This window comes from Pocillopora verrucosa, chromosome 9 (assembly GCF_036669915.1).
Source record: "Pocillopora verrucosa isolate sample1 chromosome 9, ASM3666991v2, whole genome shotgun sequence".
Taxonomy (NCBI): Eukaryota; Metazoa; Cnidaria; class Anthozoa; order Scleractinia; family Pocilloporidae; genus Pocillopora; species Pocillopora verrucosa.
Genome location: NC_089320.1, coordinates 12,910,698 through 12,932,887, shown reverse-complemented (window position 1 = coordinate 12,932,887; position 22,190 = coordinate 12,910,698).

The following is a 22,190-nucleotide window of genomic DNA, read 5'->3' as shown; positions in this document are numbered from 1 at the left end:
AACGAAAATTTGTGTCTTACATCTCAATGCTTGAACAAAATTGATGACAAAAAGTTCACTAATTATTTTTCGCCCTCAGAGTTTCACTCGAATACGAGGTCAGTGGCATTGATGTTGGGGACATCACAGAGGTGAGAATCAGATCAGCCAGACGAATCCAAGGTCAGGCAGGCTGGTAACTAAGAAAGGTACAATACATGTAATGAAGAGACATCATTGTTTACGTTTCTTTATGCTTTCCCAGTCACCTTTGTAACGCTGTTTTAGTCTCAAAAAGCGTTTTTGTTTGTTCTGCTTTTTTTCCTAGGTTTGAAGTTACCCATGGTGACCAAACTGTAACTGCAGTATTCACGAGACATTGCAGCCTTCGATGGCAGTTGGAAATCTGGTAGGGAAAAATATTAAGCCTTTGTATTTTTTCATCATCTAAGTTTCTTTGTACTCCTTCATGGGCGGGGTCTTCCTTAGCGGTGGAGATGGCAGAGTTTCTGTGGGAGTCCTGTGGGAATTCTGTCCATTGTGAATCTTGTTGGCTGTTAGGACAAAGAACCTTCTGAGGGAATACGATACCAAAAAAAAGGATATTGGAAATAATTTTAAAACTTAATCATATTTGAAGAAATGGCAATTTGGAGTAAAAGCGCGCTTTGAAATGCCCTGAAGGAGTCGAAAAAGTAGCCCAACGTGGTCTGGCAATGTATTTGTGATTTCTAGGAGATATAACTTATGTCAGATCTCATTTTGTGCCTATAGAAGATGAAAGTTCATCTTTAAGCCGACAACTACCTCACAAAGAAAACTATAAAGTTTCTCCTCAACCCCAGTTTCCACGGCGCTAAGTGACAATCGTTTCTGTTACTTCCTGGATTGATGCAAACCACCGCAAGAATGTTTTTTATAATCCCGGGTAGAGAGAAACATTCTGATGATAAACAATGGTAAAGAGCGATATCTAAGAGAGAAAGCTTTTTTTTCACATCGTCTCTATGTTCAATAGCCTCATGCGATAACGTATTTTTCAGCCACACCAAGTGAGCCTGAGGCATCGGTCGATGCATAAAGTCATTCTCGACGGAAGGGAATACCAGTTAGAAGTGACAGAAACGCCTAAAGAGAATGCAGATCTAATCAGGTAGTGTCCCTACATCGTTATAACCATAAAACGAGTCTAATTGATAAATATGAATATAAAACTAAATGGTAGGTTAAATTAATGCCTGTCAACCGTCAACGTAGTGGTTTTAGTTTTCCTTTCATCTTGTATCTGATTATTTCCTACGCCTTATCTCGTGTTTTCTCCAACCTACTTCCCGCGTGTTTAACATCAGGCTATGCTAAACACACGAAACCATTTTACATTTTCTTTTGATTAAAATAACTAATGAAAGAGGAACGGAAAAAAACCGTGTCTTACATATGCTCATTGTAAAATGGTTTTATGGCCAATCAGAGCGACGTGGCGTACTATTTGAATTATTTATACATTCTACTGACTTCGTTGTGTTCTTTGAGAACTTTTCCCCGATATGAAAATGTTAGACCTAAAACACGACTAGGCGTAGACATTTCTGGCACACATTGTGCGCGAGACAATGCCCTCCTGAGACACTTAACCCTCAAGCCAGAGACACGTACGGAGATCATGACGCAATCGACATCGAGGGTAATGATGATTCCAAGGAGACTGACCAATCTCCGCTGGAATCACACACATGACAAGCACGTGATTCGCGGACGACGTTATATAATTACGTTTCGATGTTATGTAGTTCATTAGACGACACTAGTTATTATACGAACAATTATGTGTCCAGTTACGAGGAGCACGGAGCACGAATTGCTATAGTAAATATCAATCAGGGGTTTCGTTCTATATCCTCTCACTGTACAGCTTTGGCTTGAGGGGCACACTTACGTCCGGGCATATAATAAACATATTGGGAAAAATCATCGCGGTTAGTTCTCTAGATCTAAAGAAACGCTTTCGATATCGTCGACCACGATCATTCTTCTATCTAAGCTTGGACCCTAATGGTTAACATCGGAGTGAAGTCCATTTAGAAAAATGGTTTGCAGTCGTATTTAGCAGAACCGCACACAACAATGCTCAGGTTGTAGTGGGTACTTATCTGCACAGCCATGTACTAACCTAGCCAGTGTTTTCTCAGACTAGGGGAGAAAGAAGAAGAGAAGACCATCCTCGGTTCCCTGTTATTCTATCCTATATAAATGAGATTTCCAAATTTGTTTGTCAAAACTGTGAACCGAGGATTGTGCGCCGATGACCGCCATCTTACATATGCGGATAATGGATTGATTTGGCAGCCTGGAATTCAAGTCTTGTTGAGGACCTAAACTGAATGTGCATACTTGTGTTAACTGCAAGTAAAAAACTTTGAATTATGACAAAAAAAACCCCGAACTTGTACCGCTAGGATCCTGGCCAAACGCTAAATACTCTTCTGCTTCTCAATGTTATGTCACATGTGAACGGTAGTTGGGTAAAACATAGGCTTGTACACTAAAAAAAAAGTTCTCGGCTGTAATTTCTGGCAGACAGAAAGAAAGAAAAAGAAACAAAATACAGTATGTCCGGTCGTTCGGGTGTTTGTGGATTCCGTGATTCGAGGATGTTCTTACCTTATGAACATGCCATAATTCTAGTTGACCCTATGCAGTTCATCCTGCAAGGACAGACATGTAGCAGAACCGGAGACATTGTACATGAATTACATCGCTGTCACAATACAGCCCACTATCTCTCATATCTTTGGAGTATCGTTATCCACCAATTACAGCTCAGTTACCCTGTCGTAACTGGGAAAAACTCCACCAAGGCTTCAATCCGCTTGATTTGAAATTTGAAGGAAACCGTACAAAAAGAACTACTTTTTAATCGGCAAAGAGACATCAGAACCCTCTCTTCTGAAAATAAAACTGTATTGCTGCCATATTGACCTGTTTCTCTGTACCATTGTAAGCACGGACAATGTGTGGACCACCTCCGTACTGGAGTTGGACAAACCCATCTAGAAAATATTTTGCTGTGACACACGGGTAATTATGTTTCCTTGTTCCCACCCTCTTATCAAAGTATACGCTCGCTGTATCCGTTCAATACAGCCGTGAATGCAGAAGCCGAAAGGTTTAAGTTTGTTGTAGACCATACGACATGCCAAATGTAGTTGGGTCCGCCTCTGCACCCTTGGTAGTTCCTCCGCCTGGGCCTGTTTTCTCAGGCGTCGATCTATCTCCTGCCGGAGTCCACTATTCTTAGCACATGACAAACAGTTTCTTTGCCAATAACAAGATTATGACCTTGTAAGAAATAGGTCTTTTTAACCACATTCACAAGGATAACCAAAACGATTCTGTCCACTACCGCTTAACCGGTACCACCCCCCCGGATTCTCAACAGCTTGTAAAACAGCATCAATGTCACGTGCCCGGTTTATGCCTTTCCTACGTAAATCACCTACTACCGTGTGAGCCACAATTCTCTGACCCGCGCAAAACCCCTCCTCTTTAAAAAACATAGATGTAAATAAAAAGGTCGCGAAAAAAAAAAAAAATGAGTCGCGAATAAAAAAAGTCGCGGGGAAACAACACTTACCCGTGGCTTGTATTTACCATTTGTAAAAAAAAAAATTGGTCACAACAAAACAACTGCCTGATAAGATGATTAAATAAAAAAATAGGTATTCTAAAGGTGGTTGGTTGGTTGGTTGTAGGGGGTTTTGTGTAGTTTGGTTTCAGGTGGTTTTATTTTTAGGTGCTTGTAAGTTGTTTTGGCGTGAATTAAGGTCATTGCGTGTCTTCGTTAATTACCCCAAGGCAGAAAGACCAAGAAACCAACATTGCGGAACATCTGTTTAAATTTCACATGCCCGCCTTGGGAGATCTTGGACACTATTGGTGGGATTGACAAATACTTTTTTTATTTTATCAATACCTTATTAACTTCGATCAAAAAGTGACAACTGATTCCACAACCAGGCTCAGTGTCCGTGACAAAGTTTAAAAATAATCACTCACTCCCGTTGTCCTCTCAAAGTTCTATTATGTCCTCCCCCGGGGCGATTCCCCGTTCCCTTAGAAATGCCAATTATCTGAGGGATTAAAAAGGTCCGGGTTGCACGTTCGAATAACGCTACATAAAACTGCTCTCTAGATTTAGATTTCTTTATGGTGTCATTATTACTCCTCTTTTTTTCAGTGCATCATCTTTCCGCTGACGAACGCCATTTTCCCGCAAGTTGTTGTGCTTTTGAGCCCACGGGTAAAAGTCGCGGACAAAGAGTCCCGACACAAGTCACGACAATAAAAAAGTCGCAGAACGGAGAGCAGCTGTCGCGACACAAAAAAAATTGCGAAAAAAAAAGGAAGGTGTTAAAAAAAAAAAAATCGCCAAAAAAGGAACGGAGAGTGAAAATTTTGGATGGGCACTTAAGGGACTTCCGTAGCCCATGCCAATGTCTCGCATGACCAGGAAGTAGTAACACAAAGAAAATTGTTTGCACAGGAGCCTAAAGGCTTTTCAAGTAATAACAATAGACTACGTTTTCCGAGGTCAGTGTTTTTCGAGGTCAGTGTTTTCGAGGTTTGAGTTATCGAGGGTTTTCTTTTCTTCAACGTCTGGACAGAGGTCAAACGGGACAACCAAGCAGGTTGGGTCGGAACTGTTGATGAGTTTGCGTAATAGGACATCAGGGGGGTGATATGTTTCAGGGAAATTTTAGCTAACCCTAATTCTCTGAAATTGGCTTCAAAATCGGGAAGCGGAGCGAGCCATACCACAAAGTAAACAAAACAATTTTATTAATAAGTTGGTATTATTCAGAGTTAAAAGATTAAAATGACTGAGAATAAGACAACACGAAAAGAACAGTGGACATTGAAAAACGATGGGTGTAATAAAAACAGAAAATTGCAAATCTCGCGAGATTGCATGTCGCTTGTATGTTCCCTCAGATTACCGCATTTTCCAAAATTTTCAAAATTTTTTTTTTTGATATCAGATGAACTTTTTCTACACAATCAGTTACACATTGATACTACTTACGCAAATACCACTAGTAGAAACGCACTTAAGATAAACTATTACCCAACGGACTGGTTATTTACATTTAAATCTGACCAACGGGAGAGAGAATTTACATGATACTTACATGATATTTGCTTGATACACATACACACACACACACACAAAAAAAAATCACTAATTGTACTTACGTCTATAAATTTGTTTTCTTGTACTTACAATTACTTAACTTAATTCCTTACTAAAACAAAAGATTGATTAGCTACATTACTTATGAAACATTGTTATAGGATATTATTTACTCTGTTCACACTGTTTAATTGATGCCATTTACACGTACACTATTGATTTTAGGCTTGAGAAGCATTCATTGGTAATACTGTACAGATTATAGTAAATTTTCAACGCGAAGTTTAAGGAGTAATTTCTTAATAAATTCATTAAAGTCACTCTTTTTTCGAACCTAGTTTTTGACAATATAAGAATTATTTGGCGAAGAGTAAGCATTAGTTGAATTTAGGTAGTTTTTTGTCATTTCCATTATGCAACATTCCAAAACGTTTCTCGGCCATTGTTGGTGAATATTTCGAGAATTGTTTGTTTTGTTAAACCAGGAAATAACTTCATCAAAGAAGGACTTAGCCTCTTCACATTCAACAAAGGAATGCAGAATGGAATCAAATTCATTACGGATAGAGACATTTACCACACTTACAAGCAGCATCCTTACGAGTTCCAAACGCGAAATAGATCGAGACAATCGGCTCCCGGAACCTACGACATACTGGAATTACTTTGTTCCAATTTTAGTTCTTGGCTTACGCTGGGTGCCAGAGGCTTTCGGTTTCGGTTAGTCTTTATTTTGACCCGCGCGAAAAGCCTCTGGAACGGAGCGCTGTTCCTTTGAGGGAAGGCGGTTTGAGAGAGGCTCAAGTATTTTCAGAAATTATTGGTTTTAGGTGGTTTTAGGTGGTTGTAGGTGGTTTTTAGGTGGTTACAGGTGGTTGCAGGTAGTTTTAGGTGCCTGTAGGCGGTTTTAGGCTGTTTTAGGCGGTTGTGGGTCATTTCACCTTTTAGTGCTTATGGGAACATCAGCAAACCCAAACTTGATGATCAAAGGGCGAAAAGTTCGTTTACAAGCGTCTTCTTTTTAGCTGAAAATCGGAAATAGTATTCTACTAAACCCCTTTCGAAAGGCGTTATCGGGCCTTTATTTTTCTTTTCTACAGAGTACAGAGTTAACGTTACAATTAAGAGTAGCAAGTAATTGGGAGCGGCAAAGGGTAATCAAATTAGTTTTGCGAGCAGTGATGTATGAAATTAGGTATTTGCAGAGCGTTTAAGCGCGTATGGGAACTTGGCAGCATGATTGTTAAATAAAGCCATGTTTGATAGTAAATTAGTGCCCACGAATCGTTGTAGAACGTGAGTAAGTCTCGAATCCCACACGGAAGTACGTATCTGGGTGTGGATTTCGTTATCTAATAAATGTAAATTTTTTGTAACCGTGGGACGAGATTGTAATAGAGTAGATAGGTCGTAGAACGGAACGTGTAATACTGAATTGTCGACAATAAAGCCTAAATTAAGTGAAAGTGTACAGTCCAAGATTACTGAACCAGCGTGTGCGGAATTCTCAGCAACACAAGAGGGAAATTCTGCGAAATCTACCTTTTTAAACATCATGCAGAATTAACCTGTAAGAATATTTCGAAGGGATCGTTGTAATCTCGGTTATCGTTAAGCTTTCAGAAAATGCACGGGTTTTAAATCAATGAAACTTTCTTTGAAAGAGTACAGGTAAAAGTGCTTCTTAACAGCAGTGTTGACATGAACCCTCTTACCTTGATGCCATTAGGTTCAAGGATGGTACAGCTGATTGAATTCTAATCATACATGATTAATATTTCTCCTCTGTTTTAGTGTGATTATATATCTTACCTTAGAGAGATACAATTTCGGGAGAAAACGGCTAAATCGTTATTTAGTTGTTGCTTCTACAGATCAGTATATCATATATCAAGGTAAAATAAGTACTTCCTTTATTACAAATAAAAATTCAAAAACTAAGTCGATGAGGGTAGACAATAATTCCAATGAATAGCTTACATTATTCATAGTATAGTTGATATAAATATAATTAGCCCACAGACTCCACCAGTAATTTAGCGCGATCGCAGTCAAAAGATTGAGAAGGAACTCAGAAATTAACTTTCTGTCCACGTAAGTACACTGAAATGTTATTTCCTTTTTGTTTTACAGTTCTTCCGATACTATTTCGCAGTCCGGTCTGAAATGGAATGGTACTTTAGATTAATATGTTCCAAATTAGGTTGTTTTAGGATTTGACTTTTATTGCCATTTTTTCAACTGACAAAATCGCTTTAATGGTTTTCCATAGTAAGGCTGTAACAAGAACATAGGTTGATCATTAAAAACTTAAGAATGAAGTTTTTGTGTACAGCTAAGAAATGTAACTCGACACGCTCAAACTGCCACCACGTGTTATTAACTCGACTCATGTGTAAAGTCGAGTGCTTGTACAAGGCATGTTCTCACATCTGGATCAATTTCAACCTCAACGGTGCTGTGAAAAAAGTCCTTGAATGAAAAAAATGTATAAACTAAATCTGTCTTAAGAAGATCTTATTCAGTGCAATCTGAAAAAAATCAAAGTCATCATATTTAAAAATGTGGCATTTATTTTGATTTATTCGCTTTCACAGAATCAGTATCGAAGTATTTTTGTTAGCTTTTTTTTTAATCATCCGCAATTCTTTTTCCGCGCCTCTCATGCAATCCCATTTGTGGTGCTGTTAGTTTATAATCTCTTGTCGCAGCTGACAAGATAGGCGAAAAAACGAATCACAGGAAAAAAGGCAGAGGTCACGGAAAACTCACAGGATTGTAAACTGACTTAGTTGATTCGAAAACATCTTGGAAATGCTAAGGCGGTTTACAGTAATGAGTGACTCAAATAGACTACATCAGTATTTTTCGCTAAACAAGTAGTTGTTTTAGTTGAAGACAAAAAAACAACGCATCAGGTTGCTTTTGTAAAATAATGTCATATACATATCTTCAGTGAATTTAGATTAAACAACTGAATGTTTTGTGAATTTAGATTAAACAACTGAATGTTTTGTGAATTTAGATTAAACAACTGAATGTTATGGATACATTTGCCTCGCTTAAGTGCCGATAAATTATGCTTTATGCAAGATTCGTTTGAGAGGAATTTGTTACCGTGTCATACTGATATAACTTGCGCCCTATTATGCAGGATTGTGTTGAAAAGATGAATATTGTGTGCGTGTTTGTGGGAATGGCATTTCTCCTGATGAACCTCAACTCTGGTAACCTTAATATGATATGTTTCATTAATAATGGTAATAGGACCGAGTGGAGTCCAATTCGGTCTTCAATTATACGAGTGATTGACAAAATCGGACGACCGCGAAGCGGGAGTCTGATTTGTTAATTACGAGTATGATTACAGACAGAATTGGACGACACGAAGTCCTGTTACCAATAATCAAAACTATGACAAAATTTGAGAAAGAAACTAGACATCGGTTGTACATTTTCATGAAAAAAAAGCAGTTAACTCAGCGAAATGCGAGATAACAGCGCGCGCGCATGACGTGTTCTCTCCGCTTACACAGGTATGACGTGTTAACTGTCCCTTTAACTGTCCAATTACAAGCATGACGTGTACACCGTCCTATTAGTGCTCAAATCAGGCTGGTGATAATCAATCACGTTTGTGAATTTGTTATAGTTTTGATTAGCAGATAAGTTTCAGTGTGTCGCGAAAATTTCACTGAGACAGATATAAGCAAATGTGTTACAAGAGCAAAAAAATGAAAATTGGTAGGCAATGAATTAAAAAAGGTTATAAATTAAATAACTGAAGAGAGATCATCTCTGTGTTACAAGGAACATAGGGTGCAAAGAAGAGCAAATTTCACTTTTGGTTGTCGTAAGAACCAAAGATTAAGTAATCACACGAGCCAATCAGAATAAAGGTAATACGTGTACCGGGCTTGAGGGTGGGAAAACGGGAGTCTTAATTGGTTTTAACATTGCAGTCAATTGGTTACAAGGATGCGGCGAGTTTAAGACCAATCGCAGAGCAAAAGGAGCTAAACCTTTCCAAAGCTGGGTATTAAATAACCACTGATAACTCGCGAGTTATACTGCTAAGAAAAAAAAAACCTCACCGCCAAAAATAACATTTATCTTGCCTTTCGTGACAATGATTTCAAAACTAACGATTCAGTTTTTACTTTCTTCTCAAATCCTCATTCGCATCCTCTTTGGTAGGTCAAACCTCATCCACTAGTGGCGGTCTTACCAAAGGTAAGTCTTAATTTTTATTTTTTAATGGGGGAGGGGAGATGGTGTGGATGGATTTTTAAGCCGAAAAATCGCTTAGATTATTAAATTTCTCCGAGTCAGAACTCAAACTATTGAATGTTTAACTTATCTTTAAGAAAAATATACAGAGTTTCGATTCAGTTGTCCACTTTAATTGAGTAAGCCATGGAGTGCCTTTTATCGCTGCTAAGGTTTGTTTCTTTTTCGTGCTGTGTGGTACGTATGGCGAAGGGTAGTTGTTAACCTCTTACGAAAATAGACACGTGGTCAAATGTTGAAATGACGACGACGAAAATGACCACGCCTTTTGTGGCTATTACTTTTCCAGCTCACAAAGGGGAGAAAAGGTTCGGTGGTCTCAGCCCAAGGGAAGAACAACTTTTAGAATTGGTACAACAAGCTCTGGGTCTTGATCTACTACAGACCTACAAAATTAACGGCTATGGCTGTTGGTGCGGCTTTGGTGGAATGGGAAGAACCACGGATAACTTTGATTTGTAAGTTAAGGGAGAAGAATGTTGAACGGGACTCGCAATATACTGTCGAAACGTCGCTATTCATATCCAAGATGACTACATCGTGAAACGAACAACAGAATTTGATTACTATTGTCGTTCATCAAGATTATCAACTACAACCTTTATGTCTTTTCACGGCATCAAGTTCTTTTTTTTATTCTTTTAACTTCAGCTGTTGCAAAGCCCACGATTTTTGTGAGCGTAACTTAGTTAAACCGGATAAATGTGGTGGTAACCTCAATTATATTGATCAGAGATTCGAGTACGACGCAGCTACTGACACTTGCAGTAAGTATTATTAATCTTTTTTGTGTATAATATCTTCGTTAAGTTTTGTCGTTGTGTGTATCATATTGCCAAAGTCCTTGGCGTCTACGTTTCCTCACAGTTCCATACACACTGAGATTTACACTGTGAAGAACTATTGTGCGTGTCTCTGGTTGGACGAACGATGTATTTTCACAGTCGTTCGCTTTCAATCTTTTAAAGGTGTCGGTTAGTGAGAGAAAACCTCAGTATGTATAAAATAAAAACATCGGACCATGGAAAGTGCTTCAACGATTTTTATTCACGAGTTGCGATGCATCGAAAAAGTCCGCTGCGTTCACTCGTTCGTTTTTTTGACGCATAGCAACTCGTGAATGAAGACCATTCAAGGACTTTTCATGCAGTAATCTCTATATCCCCCGCCCCTTTAAGAAAGGGAAAAGGAAAAAATCAAGACTTTTCGAAGACATAGATTATTTAAGGGTTTTAGCAAATCAGTTTTACACTTTTGATTTACACACCATCACTTACCAGCATGCGTGGTTGTTTATAGCAGTTGTGCGACAATTTTGTTCTGAGAGCCTGAAAGCATGCCACTTAGCCATTAAAACGTTCGTGCATGCGCAGACCTTTGACCGCTGTGTTATTAAAGAGGCCTTGGCCCAATAGTTGGTACGCATGTCCGTGAGAATGAGTTTTGAGTAAGAATAAAAAATGATTCTCAAACAAAGGCTCCGCGAAGCCGTTGGGTACCTCGGATGTAGCTTATTATTATATTCCATTCTTTTCCTCTTTTAGCTCCCGCGAGTGAATATAAATCAAATGATCCGGAAGCGGGGAAGTGTGGTTATGCCGTATGTCTTTGCGACTCAGAGCTACTCCGGTGCTTTAAAGAATTTAAGAAGGTCCTTGACTTAACAACTTACTTCGGATGGAGGACAGTCAACCCAGGATCTTGCCCTATCCGATGTAAATTTTAAACAATACTGAGAAAACCTCTTTTCAATTAATTAGTGGCAAGCGGGAAACTTAATTTCTGATCAGAAGTTGAACTCAAAAGCTCCCAAATTCAGCCAGATATTGCCTCAGTTAGCGAACATTACATAATTTTGAATATGCATGCGAGATTCACCTTGTGGAAGACGCGCCCTTTTTTTCCATCTCAAAAGGGGTACTGAGGGAAGCAGAAGGAGAGAGCAACGATCGAGTCACGTGCGAGAGGAGGAATATACAAAAAAAACGACATGTCGTTTTCCCGCGCTCCCATACATGCACCTATTTCGCGGAACGGTTATTTTGGGAATCTCCTCTCTTGATCTAATCCTCTCTTGTTCTACTCATAATTTCAGCTGGTGGCTTATGCAAGGCCGAGGCAGATGTTATTGTCTTGATCCAAGACAGCCAGAGCATTTCTGAAGGGACTCGTCCAAGTATACAACGTATAGTGAAAACGCTACTGAATTCATTGAACAGCCCTGACACTGACTACAAATTTATTATGGGAAGATACGGTTTGAGGCTAAAAATGAATGATTGGGGTTCAGCAGCTAAAGCAATCTCCTACTTGAATAAAAATTACCCCAAGGGAGGACTTGGCTCCTACAACCGCTTAATTCGCGTCCTAAAGAAAAGCGTCGCAAAGAAGTTCAACAAACGTTCAGATGACAGGAAGGGCAAAGATCCAGTGAAGGTATAGGGTTGTGTTCAGAATTTTGGGATGGGAGGGGTGGGGCAGGGGCAACATCAGCGTTAACATATCAAACTTTGGGTTGGGATTTTGCTAACAATGGCACGATTTTTTTATCCTTTTATGGGCATTGTCATTGTTGACAGCTTTGAGGCTCTTTTGTTATAAGAACAAAGGTTTGAAAGAACCGACGCGTATCCGATTTCCGAGGGCGAGATTCAAAAACTTCGTTAATGACCTGAATGTGACAAAATCTTTCTTTCTCGGGGTGGGCCTAGGGAGAAGTTGTCTAGAGCAACGGCAAACTTGCCGGGGGACGGAAGGGTAAATTTGTTACATGGAGAGCGGGCTGTCGGCTGTGTAAAGTTCTCTCCTTTTTCCCGCAAATAAACGCAGAATTTCGAGGTAGAGAAAGGACGACAGTTTGTATCTTAAAATACGAATGGAATATGCCACACAACTATCGTAAAAGAAATCGAAACTGAAGCGAAGGTACAAGTATTTTAAAGTATTTTTGCTGGCCTGTTGTAATGCGCGCCAAACAAGTTGCGAAAGCTGTCTGTCTCAAGCGAAGAATTAAAAAGCGTCATAACCAATTATATTTGAAATATCTACTGTTAGAGCGGTTTATTGTCATAATAATTGCCGAATGAATCCGAATCAAGCCGAGTAAAAGCTCGTGATACTAACTAGAAAAGTCCCTAAGGATGGATAACAAAAGGCCCATTGTATTAAAAAATCCCAACCATAACAATAGGCAAAGTTTGATATGAACTAAAATAACAAATTTGCTATCAATTAATTTGAAAATGACTTTGAAAATTGCCTTAACCTCCTTTATTTAAACTCAAAATGTACAAACACATCTTAAGCCATAAAGGTGCTTGCTAAAAAAACATTTTCCTCTGAATATAATTTTAATCTGTGTACTGTTTTCCAAATGTAAACCTCATTACGTTTTCAGATCGTTGTGCTCTTCACAGATGGAAACACGGAAGATGGTAGAGGTCGTTTGGTGGACACCTTCAAACTCCTAAGTGCAGAAAAGAAGCTGAGAGTCGACAACGACATCCATCTTGTGGGTGCTCTTATTCCCAACGTAAAAAACACACAGCGAATAGATCAGCTTGAAAGCATCGTGTCCGACCCAAATGATGCAATCAACATGGAATTTACCGAGGCAAACCTGAATAACATCGCCGATCGCCTCGCCTACCGGGTTAGACGATTATTGGTCTGTCGAGGTGAGAGGTCTCCTTTAATATTTTAGTTAGTTGCGTTCGTACGTCAACATTGTTAGGTGACATTTCCCAAGTATTTCAATATATCATAAGGTCAATGTCAACTGGATTAGTATTCTTATGATTAACATCAAGATCATTATCATTATCTTTAACGTAATCATTTTCATTTTCGTTATCGTTAACGTTATCGTTATAATTATTTTAACGTTATCGTTATTGTTATCGTTATCGTTATTGTTATCGTTAACGTTGTCGTTATCGTTAAAGTTATCGTTAGCGCAAACGTTATTGTTATCGTATCGTCATCGTTATCGTTAACGTCAACGTTGTCGTTATTTTTATCTTTATAGCTATCGTCATCGTCATCAGCACTGTCACTCTCACAGTCATTTTCATTATCACTATCATTATCGTTGTGATAATCATCATCATTTTTATTGTCCTTTCGTTGTTGTTGTCATTATCATTTTCTTCGTTATTTTTCTTATGATTGTTAATATTTTCACATCGAAGTTCCCTACACGGTGGTTGTTTTCACCCCTACAAAAGACATCACGTCGAACTTCCATCTGTTCATCGTGCTCGTCGGATCTGGTGGAAAAAAGACAGAAGACCTGTTGTTATATAAAGACAAAGGGACAAAGCGAGAGTAGGCTAATAATCAATGATTTCTTTAGATTGCAAAATCAATTTTCCTTTCTGCCTGCCATACATTCCTTGTAATGTCAATATTCCCTATAGTTTACATTTTTCTCAATTCTCATCACCAGTCTGTTGGACAGCATAATAACAACGGAAAGGAGAAATTGTCTTTTGGTCATAAGTGAAAGTGAAAGTATAAGACTCATTGAACCAAGAACCCCTACAAAGACCTTCAAAATCTGAAAATATCGACATTGTGTTTGTTACAATTCAGTGGTACATTAGCGGACTGCTAAGGATATTTATGCCGCTCCCCGTGGAGGACTTTAATTATTTCTTTCTCTTGACAAAACAAAGAATAACTTGCTATATTTTCCTTTATGATGCATTTTTAATCTCGGTCGCAATTTTGGCAGCATCCTTTGCAATCGTTGTTGGTGGGGAAGATAGTAAGTAGCGTGACGACACCAAACAACGGCTGCAGAGGCGACTACCATTCTAGAGACGGACCCATAGGCAGGGTGATCTCAGAGAACTTGGGTGCGTGATAATTTCTGCAATGCTTTCTCAATGCAGTCCGTTCAAAGCCAATGGATAGTTATCAAAACGTTGGGAAATATCGTGAAGGAACTGAAGATAACCCATGAAGAAAATTTATGTTTTACATCTCGATGCTTGAACAAAATTGATGACAGAAAGTTCATTGATTTTTTTTTCGCCCTAGAGATGCATTCAAATACGAGGTCAGTGGCATTGATGTTGGGGAAATCACAGAAGTGAAAATCAAATCGGAAAGAAAAATCAGAACTGAAACAGGCTGGGAACTGAGAAAGGTACCATAGACGTAATGAAGAGACATCATCATTTACGTTTTTTGTGCTTTTGCAGTCACCTCTGTAACGCTGTTTTAGTCCCAAAAAGCATTTTTTTGGTTTTGTTTTGTTCTTTTTTTAGGTTAAGGTTACACAGGGTGACCAAACTGTAACAGCAGTATTCAAAGAGAACATTGGAGCCTTCGATAAAAGTTGGAAATCTGGTAGGGAAAAATATTTAAGCCTTTTTATTTATTCATCATCTATTTAAAGTTTCTTTATACTCCTTCATGGGTGGGGTCTTCCTTAGCGGTGGAGATAGCGGAGTTTTCTGTGGGAGTCCTGTGGGACTTCTGTCCATTGTAAGTCTGGTTGGCTGTTTAGGACAAAGAACCTTCTGAGGGAAGACGATACCAAAAAATAAAATAGTGGAAATAATTTCAAAACTTATTTATATCTGAAGAGATGGCAAATTTGAGTAAAAGCGCGCTTTGAAATGCACTGAAGGAGGCGAAAAAGGAGCCCAAAGTGGTCTGGCAATGTATTTGTGATTTCAAGGAGATATAACTTATGTCAGATCTCATTTTGTGCCTATAGAAGATGAAAGTTCATCTTTAATCAAAAAACTAAACTCACAAGGAAACTATAAATTTTCTCCTCAACCCCAATTTCCACGGTGCTAAGTGACAATCATTTCTACTACTTCCTTGGATTGGGTGCAAATCCACCACAAGAATGTCTTTTTATACTCCCGGGTAGAGAGAGACATTCTGATAATAAACTATGGTAAAGAGCAAAGCTCAAAGACACAGCTTTTTTTTCGCTCGTCTCTAATGATCAATAGCCTCATATGATAACGTATTTTTTCAGCCACACCAAGAAAGCCTAAGGAAACGGTCAATGCATAAAGTCATTCTCGAAGAAGGAAACCAGTAGAAGTGCAGAAGCCTAAGATGCAATGATAAAGTTGTCATACATCGTATAAATATAAAAAGTCTTATTGAGAAATATGAATGAATTAAACGATTAAATAAAATCAACCGATAGTGTTTCAATCTCCCTTCATCATGTCTACGATATTTCTATTTCATTTGTGCCTTTGAGAATTTTCCCCCGTTCTGAAAATTTGGATAAAATAACGTAGACATTCTGTCACACATTTTGCGTGGTTAGCTGCGCTTGCACAAGACTTGACCCTTAGCAGAACACGTATGGAGATCATGACATCGACATCGATGTAATGGTGATTCCAGTAGACTGGAGATCTGCTGGAATCACACCCCTTAACAAGCAAGGTGAACGCGACGACGTAAAAAATTACCTTTCGATGTTGCGAGGCAGGTATTGGAGACAATAGTTTACGAACAACTATGTGCCTATTTAGAGGAGCATGATGTGCTATGCAGATATCAGTCGGGATTTCGTGCTATTTTCTCTGCTGTCACAGCTTTGCGTGAGGCAACTGACTCCTGGGCATATAATAAAGATATTGGGAAAATTATTGCGGTTATTTTTATAGATCTGAAGAAAGGTTTCGATACCGTCGACCACGACATTCTTCTATCTAAGCTTGACTTTAATGGTATATCTGGGAATTCATTGAAATAGTTGCAGTCGTATTTAGAGAACCGCACACAACAATTCTCAGTTAGTGGGTCCTTATCTGACAGCCATGTACTAACCTGCGGTGTCCCTCAGCGGGGGGAGGAGACCATCCTCGGTCCACTGTTATTATTATCCTATATAAACGAGCTTCCAAATTGTTTGTCAAACTGTGAACCGAGGTTGTGCGCCGGTGACCGCCATCTCACATATGCGGATAATGATTGAGGCAGCATTGAATCAAGTCTTAGTGAGGACCTAAATTGAATGTGCATACTTGGTTAACTGCAAAAAAAACTTCGAACATGACTAAAAACAAACCTATACTGCTAGGATCTGACCAAACGCTAAATACTCTTCTGCTTCCCAATCAGTCACAGTGAACGGTACTCGGGTAAAATAGGCTTTAACTAAAAAATTCTTGGTGTGTAACAATTGACGATAAACAGCTGGAACTGCCACACCAAAAACCTAAAAAAAAGATCGCTTCTGGAATCGGGGTCATGAAGCGACCTTACATCTTATGTACCAAGCTTTAATACAACCTCCCTTTTACAACTACAGTACCGTTTAGAGAACCTGTGGGGTACCTTTACAAGACTAGCTGCACAACTTTTAGAATAGAGCAGCTCGCGCGATTCTGAAATTCTCAAATTATGACACTGATGCTGCCAATTGTTCGAAATTTTAGGGTGGAAAAATCTTGACCGCTAGCAGAACATGGCCACCATGGTATTCAAATGCCTACCTGTATGGGTTAGCTCCAGACTATTTGACATCGAAATTCACTGAACGCAATACAGGCTACGAACTGAGGGACTCCGAGAACCAACTTTATGTTCGATTACTACACCCACATTATTTCAAAAATAGTTTTAGTTATAGTGGCGCCACATTATGGAATAGCCTCCCTTGCGAAGCTATTTGTGCGGAATCGCTCACGTCGTTTAGACGCACAATCATCAAAGTTCTCTAAGGCACGGCAGTCACGGAAGGTAGCTTCTTAATATAGTGTAGTTCATAGTTATAGTTGTGTAGTCATAGTTTGATCCTTTTTATAAACAGCTGATGGATTGCCCGTGGTTAAGTTGAGTTTAGTGATTGACTGAATGATCGATTGATTGATCGCGCTCGTCCACCTCCTAAATCCGCACTTCAGAGATAGATCTTGGGGCGAGGTGGGAATTTTTAACGCTTTTTTTTCTTTCTTTCCTTTTTTCCACTGTTACCCATGGAATTCCAATTTTCTTTCTTCTAGATTATTTTCCCCAGGATTAGGGCCAAAAAACAATCAATCAAGATGTTCCTCTAATGAATAGTAAAAGATGTTCCTTTAGTGAATGGTAAAAGAGCACAAGAATCGGCAGGCTGATCATGAATAGCAAGTGAAAAAGAACATCTTAGGAGAAGTAATTGCATCAGGCGTTCTTTTTTCCCTCGTCGTCTCATACTGACCACTGTGCTACCAAATCAAATAGTGCACTCCCCTGAACAAAGAACACTTGACTGCAGATTATTGCATTGGCTTTAGTTCAATTTTCGTAAGCATAACTACTGAATCTTCTACACTGTCGATCCCATAACAGCGTAAATATTCAATGGACCCAACGAGGGTTTGCATGACAAAATCTTAAAACGTTGATTCTACTTTTGTCTTTGCTGTTATGCTCTCCATTTATTACATTATAACCAATCGGATCACCGGTTACATCCCACGCACACCAGCAAGATCACAATCCACGAATGCTTGTCTCGGAGACTCAAACTTGATGATCGAATTGGGAAGAGTTCGCTTACAGCTAACTGAATAACTACAATACCTATTTGGAGAAGCGGTATCACGCTCTATTTCCTTGCTTTTCTCAATCTCGTTACCGTTGCAAAGCCAAGGGCCCTTGAGAAGTTCACTCTTAAGGAGAGACTAGTTACATCACCTTTTTGGGGGGTAATGCGTAGGAGAATATTCCAACATTTAAAGAGAGGTTTGAATGATTCAAACGTGGGAGGGGACCAGTTCACTAGGTCGACAACCGTAGATAACAATTCCAATGAGTTGCACGCATTATTCTTAGCATAGTTGGTATACATAATTATAACTCGTAGCCTCAGTGGCCTACAGACTCAGTCGGTAGTTTAGCACGGTCACAGTTAATTGGAATTGAGGAGGAACTCAGAAATTTAGTTTCTGTCAACGTAAGTATATTGAAAAAGATCGTCGTTTACTATTTTGCAGTCCAATTTGAAATGAAATCGTATTTCAGTATGCTCTAACGTAAGCAGTTCTATGATTTGATTTTTTTTTTGCCATTTTAAGTGAAGAAAAGTAGCAACACTTAAATTTGTTTTCGCAAAATATTGCAAAGATGTCCCTTATAAATGATTACATGTAGACCACGTCCCCTCTGAATTCAGATTTAAACAGCAGAATGTCACTGAGAAATTTGTTTCAGTTCGTTGTCAATATTGTGCTCTTTGTAAGATTTGTACGAGGGAAAATTGTATAAATTTTGTAACTTTTATAACTTGCGCCTTCTTCTACAGGATCGTTTTGGAAAGATGAATATTCTGTGTGTGTTTGTGGGAATGGCATTTCTTCTAATGGACCTAAACTCTGGTAACCTCAGTTAATGTTGTATGATTCATAAAAGGATCAATGGCAATGTTTCGCACAAATTTCAGTGACACAGCGCTAATTACATGGATGTCGCAAAGCGAAAAACTTCAAATAATAAGACATCGAATTGAAATTGAAATTATTGACGTGAGACTCTTCTCTGTCTTATAAATCTTCCTATGGAACGAGGAACGCACGAAATAGCACATTTTTATTGGGTGGGATAAGACCAAGAAAGCTAAACTGCTAAAGAAATAACGTAAGCCAATCAGAACAAATAAAAACAGTATCTTCCATTTAGCGCAAAAATATGCACTGAAATTTGTTTAGGGACACCATGAATATTGTGAGAATCGAGGAACAGATAATGTCCAAAGACAAATATGGGAACATATTTTCGCGCCAAATGAAGGTTTTTACGTTTATTATCCTTGAAATAATTCCATGTCAATTCGTTACCCGCATCCTTATTTTATAGGCTTAACCTCATCGATAACTGGCGGTCTGACTAAAGGTAAGTCTTTGTTTTTGGGTGAAGGGTGGAATGGTTGGGACATGGGAGGTTTTCCTAGCCAACAAATAGCTTTTGAAATTACTGTAGTATTTAAAATACTAAATCAGGGATTATAAGATCAGAAACTAAAACCTGTTTTAGAGACTGTAGAATATGCTAGAGTAGGCAGCGTAGCTCATTGGTTAAGGCATCGGACTTGTTTTCTACTAATCGTATTTTCGAGTCCTCCACCATGTAACTCGCCAGCCATTGTTCTCAGTTGTCCCCGGGTCAACTCCATGGCTGCCTTTGTAAATAGGCAATTGGTTGGCTTCTCCGCACCAGTTGGGATTTTCAGCCATTTTGTGTTTATTTAAAAATAAAAAGTTTTTGTTTGTACATTGTCCTTACAAAGCCCAGGAGCTCAGGAGTGCTCATTCAAGATTTTTGTTATTGTTATCATTATTATCATTATCATCATCATTATTATCATTATTGTTATGATTATGAATATCATAATCATTGTTAAATCACGAATTTGAAGAAAAATAAGGTGTGCATGCAATCCTGTCTTAGCGAAAAGAAATCATCATGATTCAGTTCCAGGCCCCGGTTGTTCAAAGAGTGGATAGCGCTATCCAACGGATAAATTCCTATCCGCTGGGCAGCGCAATATGTTTCGTTAACACTTATCCGCTGGATAGTGATTTATCAGTTGGATTACGTTATTCACCTTTTGAACAACTTGGCCCAAATAAGAAAACGGATAAATTTGCAATGCAGTTGTCCACTTCGATTAAAAAAATAAATCTTTCTGCATTCCTGTTTATCAATTATATCGTTGTTTTGAGATCTTTTGTCGCATGATACTTGAAGCCCGAATCAACTATCATGTACATAAATCGAGCACGAATTATCTAATTGTAGTGATATAAATTTACTAGTCGTTGAAAAAGTAACAACATGGCAGGCTCATGTTGTTTATTTTCTTCTGTTTACAACCATGCACTGTTAGGTTTTTCACTCTTCTCCATAAAATGCTGTAATCTAGTAGGCTATGACACTCGTAGTCTATCACGAAATAAAAAGTAACATAGCCAATGAGATCGCAGCAATCTTGATAGACTGCTGGTGGATTTTAAAAAGTGTGTTAAGTCTCATTAGGATATGTTTTTCTGTCGTGCAGCATGCCGTATGTGGCGAAATGCGTAGTTATAGACCCCCAATTGGAATTATTCAAGTCTGGTAATAAAGAATAATATTACATCTCTTATTTAGCGCGAGCAGTATGATTGGTTAATTTAGCAGGCCGTAATTTAATGTACGGTACGCTAATTTCAAAAGTTTGTTTGAATTAAAACCTTCCAATTCTGTTTTAACCTAGAGATAATATAAATATCTTACTAACCTCGTTTTCTCGGTCTCGAGTACAGGACTTCGATTTTTTCACTCGGATTATTGGCCCGCGCCCTTCGCGCTTGGGCCAGAAACTCGAGCGGATAAACTCGGTCTGCAACTTACAGTGCGGACCACAAACCCGTTTAGTAAGAGATATAAACCTTAATTGGGAGACAAGCGATCAAACGGTCATTAATCAACTAAGACGAAAACTGACCATGCAATATTTTTTTCACCAGCACATAAATGGGAGAAAAAGTCACTTGGCTTCAACCCAAGAATTCAACAAGTTGCAGGATTGGTGCAAGAAAGGTTGGGTCTTACTCTACTACAGGCGTACAGTATTTTCAACTACGGCTGTTGGTGTGGCGCTGGTGGATTTGGAAAAACCGTGGATAACTTTGATTTGTAAGTTGAGGGAGAAGGATGTTGAAGGGACGCGCAGCATACTGTGGAAACTTTGTGATTCATACTCTAAATGAGTAAAGAGCGAGACAAACGACAGAACTTGATTGCTATTGTCTTTCACTACTGATAACCTCAACCTTTTTTTCCTCTTTTTGTGGCATCATCCGATCTCTTATCAGCATTCTGCGTTCACTCTTGCTTTCCATTTCCAGTTTCATCTTCCTTTTTCGTGGATGATCTTCATTTATCTTCTATTTTTCTTTTAACTTCAGTTGTTGCAAGGCCCATGATTTTTGCGAGCTTGACTTAGTTCAACCGGCAAAATGTGGTGGTAACTTTTTCAATTTGGAAAACAGATTTGAGTACAACGCGTCTACCGACACGTGCAGTAAGTATTTTCAGATGTTTTCTGTGTGTAATATCCTCGTTAGGTTTTGTCGTTGTGTGTTTCATGTGGCCCAAGTCCTTAGCTCCTACCTTTCGTTTCAGTCACGCGATCGAGAGCACGCGAGAGTATTTCTGGAAAATTTTCAATGGCAAGAACACAGCGATCTAACGTCGTTTCGTCGTCTTCTAAAGAAAACATAAGAAATAACCTAGCTCACGCAAAATTGCTAAAAATAATAAAAAATTTATAGAAATCTGTAAAATGAAGCAAACGTAATATCCCCTACCCCTTAAAAGTATTAATACCATTCTTTTCTTTTTAGCTCCCGCGAGTGAATATGATTCGAATGATGTCGAAGTAGGGAAGTGTGGTTATGCCGTATGTCTTTGCGATACGGAGCTTCTCCGGTGCTTTAAAAAGTTTCAGAATGTCCTTAACTTAACAACCTACGTTGGATGGACGACAAGCAATCCAGGATTTTGTCCTATCACAAGTAACATTTCAACTTGACTTAGAAAACATCATGTTTTTAAGAAATTAGCGGTGAAAGGGAAACTGAATTTTACGATCAGAAGTTGAACTCACAAGATCCCGAATCCAGCCAGATATTGCTTCATAGTGCTGTGTATTGTTAAGATTGGTGAAATTGAGCGAGTTTTTGTGTTTCAGGGAAAAAAATTAATGTTTTTTTATAAA